This window comes from Bos grunniens, chromosome 28 (assembly GCF_055505025.1).
Source record: "Bos grunniens cultivar Pamir isolate PY7600 chromosome 28, Bosgru_T2T1.0, whole genome shotgun sequence".
Lineage (NCBI taxonomy): Eukaryota > Metazoa > Chordata > Mammalia > Artiodactyla > Bovidae > Bos > Bos grunniens.
In genome coordinates this window covers 24,188,889-24,198,766 of record NC_141192.1, presented here as the reverse complement: position 1 = coordinate 24,198,766, position 9,878 = coordinate 24,188,889, and positions in this window count along the sequence as shown.

Genomic DNA, 9,878 nt, shown 5'->3' with positions numbered 1-9,878 from the left:
ATGGATACACAGATGGTATCATTGCTGTTTACTCTGATTTAATAGATGTCTTTTTTTTTTAACATTTTTGGACTTGAATTAGATTTTTACTTTTAGAATATGTATATATCCACAATATTCACTCATTTATCTTTTATTTGTTCAAAAAAAGTCTCAACAAAGAAAAATAAAAAATAAAGAGTGGACAAATATTCTATCAAAAATCAGAGTAAATGACTATTATTGCTTTCATTTTTAAAAGTTTAACAGAAATATCCTGTGAAAGATGGTATCTTTGATGGAAAAGTGACTTTAATTTTTTTTTTCAAAAGAAGCATCAGTTCAATTGAAACATGCTATGCACACTCCTAAGAACACAGTCAGAATGCATTTATAGAGATTTTATTCAAATATCAACAACTGAAAAACATTAAATTACACTTCTCATTAAAGTTGGCACATTCTTAAACCTTTACAGGTCCCCATAAATGTAACCTTACATGTATACTTTTTAATATCACTCACTGAATTTTAGATGTAAGAGAAATTTTAGAAAACATGATGATCTATTATAAGTCTTAATTTGTACAGCCCTCTTTTAACATTTATGCTCATATAATAACTGGGTTCAAACTCACATAACAATGAAATCACTCAATTCTAGGACATAAAAAGAAGCAAAGTTCTGTAGCTATTCTTATAAGGATGCTAGGGTGACAGTTAAAATAAGTTGTAATTGACACTAATTGGTGCTCCAGATTGCTATGGCATTATCTTCTTTATAATAATGTGGGCAGAATAGCTTGATACTTTAAAGTATTAAAAACATGTCTTGTATGAAATAAAGCCACTGACATCTATAACTGAATAACAAACAGCAGCAAATAGAGATGACATTTTGAAAAATGTATTATTGTTTTACAAAAATATTCAGAAGTAATTAGGGCTGCAGATTACATATAACTTTTTTCTATTTAAAGTTAATTTTTATTGTGATATTAATTAAAAATTAAACTTAAATATTAAAAACTATCCTATCTGAAGTATAATTATTCAATCACAACTATTCTCTACAGTATGTGTATTCCTTCAAGTTGTCTTTTTGTAGACAATTGAAATATTATGCATGATTTAATGTTGCTCTTTTTCTCCTATCTTCAACTAATAAATATTTTCCAGTGCTCTCCAAAAGTATTACCTATTAACATTTTCAATAGCTGCATATAATTTTATTAAGTTAATTAATCACCATATACTTAGCCTATTTCTTATGTTTGGAAATGTAGACTATTTCCAAATGGCAAAGTTATTAAAAATATTACATTTAATATCTTTATCCTTATCAGTGTTTATAATTCATATTTATTTCTAGAATGAACAACTGTAAAACTTCTTGGATAGACACAGAAATATTTTAAATGTGTTGGTATAAGAATATATTTCCAAACTCTTTTATAGAAAGATAAATCCACTTGCCAGTCTAAAAGATCTTATGAAAACTTATCAGTCTAGGTAATTTTTTTTTCTATTTTTTTTTAAACTTTTGGACTCTGTGGGAGAGGGCGAGGGTGGGATGATTTGGGAGAATGACATTGAAACATGAATAATATCATATGTGAAACGAATCGCCAGTCCAGGTTCAATGCATGATACAGGATGCTTGAGGCTGGTGCACTGGGATGACCCAGAGGGATGGTATTGGGAGGGAAGTGGGATGGGGGGGTCAGGATGGGGAACACGTGTACACCCGTGGTGGATTCATGTTGATGTATGGCAAAACCAATGCAATATTGTAAAGTAATTAGCCTCCAATTAAAATAGATAAATTTATATTTAAAAAATAAACTGTATTTCTCTTATTACTTGGATGCAGACTATTCTTATATATTTGCCTAATACATGTGTGCTAAAGGGGTTATCAGTTCCTTGTCTTTACTCACTTTTTAATTGAGGTCACAGTGTTTCATCTTATTGCTGTATACACATTTCTTATTTATTAAAGTATAAATGTACGTCATATGGCAATACATGTATTCCCTATCTTTGATCTGTGGTTTTTGGTTACTATTTTACCTATGCAACTTTCAAAATTTTGTAAAGTTAAAATCCATCCATCTTCTGCTTTATAATATCCTATTATTTTGATAAAAATTAATCTATCCAAAATAATTTGTATCCATTCAGAATATTTTGGCATCTGCTGTAAAGACAGGACTCTATCATTTTTCCAACTAGTTTACCAATTGTCTCTACACTATTTAATATAAATCCCATTCCTCCTTGAGTCACGCTTTCTCTCTTGTCATATAAACTAATATGTGGTAGATCGTATTTCATGGCTGTCAACTCTGTTTTATTGCCCTGTTCCTCTAATTTTACATTGTTTCATACTATTAAAATTAGGTCTAAAATGGCTATTGTCTTCTCATTGCCCTTCTATATTAGAATTCTTTTTGCTGGTCTTGTTTGCTTATTTTTCTTCATAGGCTTCAAAGTAATTTGGTCAAATCTCAAAAATAAGTTATTCTGGGCTTTTTTGTCTTTATGGAACTAAATTAAACCCATTTGTGACTAGGAGTTAAATTTTGTCTAAGAGTGGTTTCTACCCAAAATAAGGAAGTTTTTCTGAATTTATCACAGAGTTTAAAAGGCAAAAGAGACACAGATGTATAGAACAGTTTTTTAGACTCTGTGGGAGAGGGCGAGGGTGGGATGGTTTGGGAGAATGGCAATGAAATATGTATATTATCATATGTGAAACAAATTGCCAGTCTAGGTTCAATGCATGATACAGGATGCTCAGGGCTGGTGCACTGGGATGACCCAGAGTGATGGGATGGGGAGGGAAGTGGGGGGGGGGGGGCGGTTCGGGATGGGGAACACATGTACACCTGTGGCTGATTCATGTCAATGTATGGTAAAACCCATACAATATTGTAAAGTAATTAGCCTCCAATTAAATAAATTAAAACAAATTTTAAAAAGGATTAGTAATCAAAACTAATTCAGTCAACATTTCTTCACCATAGTTCTCCAAGATTTGTAAACATGCTGCTAATCCATGTAATTCAGCATTTCTTATTTATTAAATGTTGCTATTCAGTCCCTGCAAATATTTCAACTTGTAGGAATTATGAGAATTTCACTTTGTCTTCCCCCCATGATGTCAGTAGTCACAAATCTGGACATGAGGATCAATTAAACACTGGGATGAGGTACTAAATGTTATAGATAACATTAACGAGCTTAAAGCAAGGTTCACAGTACAAGGCTTACTTTTCCTGTCATAAGAGGGCTATGTATTTCCTGACATTTTGGCAATCACATGAGGTGAATGGACTATAATTTTGCAAGGTGAGGAAAGATTGTTTCCGCTTTCTGTATAATCACTATTAAGAATATCAGCTTCTAAGGGAACTGGGAGAAGTTTTTCCTGGAGTTGCATTAGAATATATATTTCAGGATGCATTCGTGTGTGCTAAGTCACTTCAGTTGTATCCGACTCTTTGCAACGCTATGGACTGTAGGCCACCAGAGCTCCTCTGTCCATGGAATTTTCCAGGCAAGAATACTGCAATAGGTTGCCATGACCTCCACCAGGGGATCTTCTTGACCCAGGGATCTAACCATGTCTCTTATGTCTCTTGCATTGGCAGGCAGAATCTTTACCATTAACACCATCTGGGAAGCCCATATTCCAGAATTTTTCCTCACAAAGTGGATTTGAGCTCTACATAATTCTTAGATTTTTCAAAGGTAGCCTTGGTAATGGGAATATTTTCTTTATAATATTTATTTGTACTTTTTCTATGAGAAATATAATTCATGCATTCTCCTTTCTTAAATTAAAAATTTAGAAGGGCAATTGTTTTCTCTTTTATTTATTTAATTATGGTCCACTTGATTTTGCATAAGATATGAGGACTGTTGAATGAATTAAAGTAATTCAGGAGGAAAATTTTATAAAAATAGGCCAAGGAAAAATATAAAAAGAGGAAATGATCAAAAGTGAGGAGAAGACAAAATTTAAGTAGATATAAGTATAGATGTGTGTATATATATATATATATAAAGCCAAATTTCTACAGAATTAAACTTGAACTGCAAATCCAGCTCAAATAAAACAGACTTTATCTACGTGACACATTTTGTTTATCAGGCCCACACACACTGATTTCTCAGAGGAAAAGTATCATTTCCCAGGCTTTCGTTAAAGAAGAAATTCTAGACATGAGTCTTATCATGCAGCAAAATTGATGATATGAAAAACCTTGGTAGTTATAGTCCTTTAATAATGGAATAACAGAGGCTGTATAGATTGTTTGTTACAGCAGTCTTCAATACTGGTCAATGTGATGGTGTTAAAGTATAGGTCTGTTATCACCCTTTTAGGGTGGGGAGCAGAACAGAGTGGCCAAAGCACACAGCTGTCTGATCATTTGGCTTGATTCCAGAAAATAACAAGATATTGAGTAGATGAGCTGTGAATCCCAAGCTGCCTTATAAGTATATCAATTCTTTCAACCTGACCTTTAACAAAAGTTAAAAATCAAGTGCTTTGAAATCACAATCTATGGCCTGGTTCTGTGTTCTTTAAAGAGAATTTACCTACTTTACAATTACATAGGTAAATAACAATGTCTATTATCCTCTTGCGGAAGTAAATAGATAGTAGCTGCTGAGTTAGTGTTTAGTCATTTTACCCCTAAAGAGGGTTCAGGATATTTTTTTCAAAACTCTGAACTTGTTCCCTCCACTGATTACAATTATATTTGACCTCGTATATTGGAAATCTACTCTGCTTATATTTTAATTGATTGTGTCTAAAATTGACAACATGTCTTTTTTTAAAATATTGTCTAATTGAACAGATATCTTCACTTCAGTTCAGTTCAGTCACTCAGTTGTGTCTGACTCTTTGTGACCCCATGGACTGCAGTACGCCAGGCTTCCTTGCCCATCACCAACTCCTGGAGCTTGTTCAAACTCATGATCATCAAGTCGGTGATGCCATCCAACCATCTCATCCTCTGTCATCCCTTTCTCCTGCTTTCAATGTTTCCCAGCATCAAGGTGTTTTCCAATGTGTCAGTTCTTTGTATCAGGTGGCCAAAGTATTGGAGCTTCAGCTTCAGCATCAGTCCTTCCAATGAATATTCAGGACTGATTTCCTTTAGGATGGACTGGTTGGATCTCCTTGCAGTCCAAGAGACCCAAGAGTCTTCTCCAACATCACAGTTCAAAAGCATCAGTTCTTTGGTGCTCAGCTTTCTTCACGGTCCAGATCTTATATCCAAACATGACTATTGGAATCTCATTATTGAATTACCAGTGGGCATTTTGTTTTCCTCTTATTAATTTTCTGAAAATGTTACCTGAACAGTTTGTGACTTACCTGAAAATCTTATCTATAACCACATTTCAGTAACTTATTATTCAAATCTTTGCTTAAATGTCATTTCCTGACACAAAAGTTCATGAATTCCTTTGTCCAATGTATCTGCCCATGCTTTCTCTATCCTCCCACTGGCTGTTATATTCTTCATAGCACTTACTGTATTATCTTTCCCCCTAAGTAGAATGTAAGACCTGTGAGAGCAACAATCTTTAGAACCTAAAACAGACTCTGACACATAGTAGTGCATCAGTGAATATTTATAAGATCAATAAATTTTAGAAAGCTGAATGAATACATGAATAAAGTTATTAATGTAAATAACATGTGCTGACTTCTTAATTATAATAATGAATGGCAATTGCAAGTAAACATATTTTAACACACCAAAATATTTACCTCTGTTTCCTCCAAAAATTGTAAGATATGAGCATTGGATTTTACCAGAATTTTAAGCATAAATCAACGCATTAATTATTTTATCTGACCTTTCAAAATCATATACTTTACTACTATATAGCACAATTTTCCTTATGTATTTGGATAAACCCTGAGGGTCACCTTTAAACATACTCTTCATTTCTATATGCTGTTATTTCATCAAGGGTGTTCACACCTACACTTCACAGTTTTTAATATGTTTATATTAAACATAAATAGATTAATTAATTGCATACTTTTCAAAAATATTAAAATTTTTCTTTCTTGACCATTTTTTCTTTTACTTTGGGTATGAGCTATAAAATGGTCCATGAAATGGATGATCTATTATATCTAGGTAATCAAAATGTTATCCCTTATATTAGCCAATTTGATTGACATCATAGTTAATATAGATGATATATATAAAACATTTTTGAAATATTTGTTTTAGATAAATATTTAAATTTATAAAGAAAAGTTTGTTTAAATCTAATAGCTTTTTAACTGAAGAAATAAATATTGTCCATGTTATTTGAAAGGTGTGTATGTATATGTGTCTATTACATTACTTATCTTTCAATGTATCCAAGTAAAATTTGAGATCTCTTCAACTACAGGAAAATGAAAATAATATATACTGAGATACAATTAGCACAACTGTCTAATCTATAGTTATAACATTCTACATAGATTCCTCAAGCTGGGATGCACATTTCTTTGTACTAGACATAGTGTTATTTCTTCATGTTTGCCTTAATATGAAGAGAGCCTTAAGGACAAATGACATTTAAGTTATGCACCAAAAGAAAACAGCCACTCTACTTTTGTACTGGAGGGTGACATGGCCCTTAGGTTTTAATATAAATATCTTATTTTGATATGTTCAACAGGATCTATTTTATCTTTCCAACATGCCAATCTCTTGTATTGTGTTAATGCCAATAAGTTGCACTAAATATGACAAAATGTCTGGCATACTTGACTGGGATAATAAAAATTTCCTCAGTAAAAAAAAATGTCTTCTCACTAGGGTTCAGTAGATAGAGATATATACATATATGTCTTGTACTTGTTGATGGGCTGTAAATGAAAAGAAAACTCTTTTTTTTTTGAATATTGTAATTTGGAAATAATCTTTTATTACACACTGACTTGCCATGTGAGTTTAAAGTGCAATTGAGAAAATTTTAAATGGCAGATATCCCTCTCCCATCCACTGAGCCTATTAATACACATATGGAAGCACAGAGAATTAAAATGAGGCAGAAAATACTGGATATTTGTCTGCTTGCTGCTACTTTTGTGTATTGCATTGGGAAAAAGAAGTTAACCTCTTTGCTTCCACTTCATTTTTCACTTATTGTAGTGAAAGAAGGAATTAGCTGCTATTTGTAAACAACTTTGAAGCTGAAAACTTGTGTGAAACAAGAGAAAGTGCTTCAGTTAGATTTCAGATGATGTAAACACAGCCCAGTGTAAATCATCTCCTCAAACACCTGCTCTCTTTCCAAATTAATGTGTTGGACATGAGGACATGAGCTCATTTGAATTCCTTTAAAAATATATGTTTCATATACCTATTTTTAGAGTTCTGTTCTATTAAAGAAATTCACTCATGTCTCATATATAATGACTGAACTTTCCTCTCTCTTATATTTTGTCTCTCCACTCAAGAATAAATAGCTAAAAAATAGACTATGAAACAACTGACAAAGCTAAAAAAGGGCTAAAAATGAAAGTATTGTTAGCCCTAACTACATTGCCTTCTACACATGAAAATATCAAATAAATAAAATAATTTACCTAGTATAATCTTTGAACTCGGGAATAATCACTAAATGTAAGTATAAACATAGTGTTTACTGATTATACTGTGTAGCACAGGAAACTATATTTAATATCTTATAATAACCTATAGTGGAATCTGAAAAAGAATATACATATATATGTGTGTGTGTGTGTATGCGTATGTGTGGGGGTGTGTGTGTGTGTACCTAAAGCACTTTTCTGTATACTTGAAACATTGTAAATCAACATATTTCAATTTTTTTAATTTATAATTTAGAAAAAAAGAAAAAAAAATTTACTGATTAAAATTCTCAAAAATCAGTATTTCACTTTCTTCTTTATGAAGTACATTAGCTCCTTGGCATTATCAAGTTTCCAGTTTTAAAGTACAAAAGTAACTTCAAGTTTATGGGATGTTTGTTGTATTCTAAGGTAATTTGATCTTGCCCATTGTGAGGTTTGTGAACAAATTGAAAAAGATTTCTTCTGCATTTGGAAAAAAAAGTACATGTTTACCACTGTTTATTGAATTCATAACAACTTCTATTTTTAATGGAAAAGTAGAACAATCATGGGGCTTCCCTCATTGCTCAGTTGGTAAAAAATCCACCTGTGATGCGGGAGACCCCGATTCGATTCCTGAGTTGGGAAGATCTGCTGGATAAGGGATACGCTACCCATTCCAGTATTCTTGAGCTTCCTTTGTGGCTCAGCAGTTAAAGAATCCACCTGCTATGCGAGAGATCTGGATTTGATCCCTGTGTTGGGAAGATATCCTGGAGAAAGGAACAACTACCCACTCTAGTATTCTGGCCTGGAGAATTTCATGGACTATACAATCCATGGGGTCACAAAGAGTCAGACACAACTGAGTGACTTTCACTTTCAGCACAATCATATCTATATAGTGGTGCTTAAATTCATATCAATACTTTTAAAAGCAAAACTCATAGTTCTAATTTATCCTATGATATTTACTAAAAATATACCTTCTTTCTTTAAAAACAAAAAATTATACCTGTACTATTATGTCAAAATATCCCACCAACAAAATGTCTGGAGTTTAGCCGCCATTTAATGGGTTTTTCATCTATGTCTGATTTTTTCAAAAGAAGGCCTTCTGATTCTTGTCTTGACAATATTGACTCTGCAACACAGATTCCTTGAGATGTTATCATGCTCCTCAGAGCTGTCTCTCATTAGTGACTACTGCTCTCCCTCATCCTATTCTTGATTGTTTTACTGATTATGAGCGTGTATTTGTGGTGAGATGGTGCACTGCTCTCCTCATCATCTAAAAAATTAGTATATACCTAACTTCTACAAGAGAAGCTTAGATATATAATTAATAAGACCTTATAAGACCTTACTAAGGATTGCCAGCTTCTCAGGTAGTGTTACTGGTAAGGAATCCACCTGCCAATGCAGGAGACTCAAGAGGTGCAGGTTCAATCCTTGGGTTGGGAAGATCCCCTGGAGAAAGAAATGGAAACCCACTCCAGTATTCTTGCTTGTAAAATCCCAAGAACAGAGGAGCCTGGTGGCCTACAGTCCATGGCGTCATACGGAGTTGGACAGGACTGAGTGACTGAGGACACAAGGATTTGAGAATAAACCAAAATACACCACATACATACACACATACATACATACACTTTAAAAATATAACCTGCATTTACTGCATAAACGCACACTGCTTTAAGAGGCATTAATCTTATTTCCCCTATGTTATTCACTACATCTTATTCCTAGGCTTGGAAATTTGGATAAACTGACCTCAGATTATAAACAAAGACAATATTTTTATTTTAAGCAGATTTTCAAGGCATGCTTCTGAAAGTCCTTATTTTTCACAAAGATGACTGTGGCAAAGATTGTGAATTACATAAAGGCAAATGTCCAACTCCCGTTACAATACTTGCTTAATGGTTCTGCCAAAATATAACAAATTCCAAAGTTGACAATTTCCTGAGGTCTGGACTATTATCTATAGCAACCATTGTATAGAAATTTGAAGATTTTTATATAGTTTGTATTCTGTTTGTAAAATGAAAATCACAATACAAGTTGCATTCTTCATACATTATGGAAATCTGTGAACAGCTGAAAAACATAAAGGTATAGAAAATAGTCCCAACTACAAGATTACTGCTATATTTCTTTTTGGGGAACATTGGTGTATCTATTCTCAGTATCTGTGGCAATGAGATAACTGATAATCATGATTGCTAGATTCATACAACACTGTTTTAACAATTTAGAAAATCTTTATGACACAGCTATATAGATATTT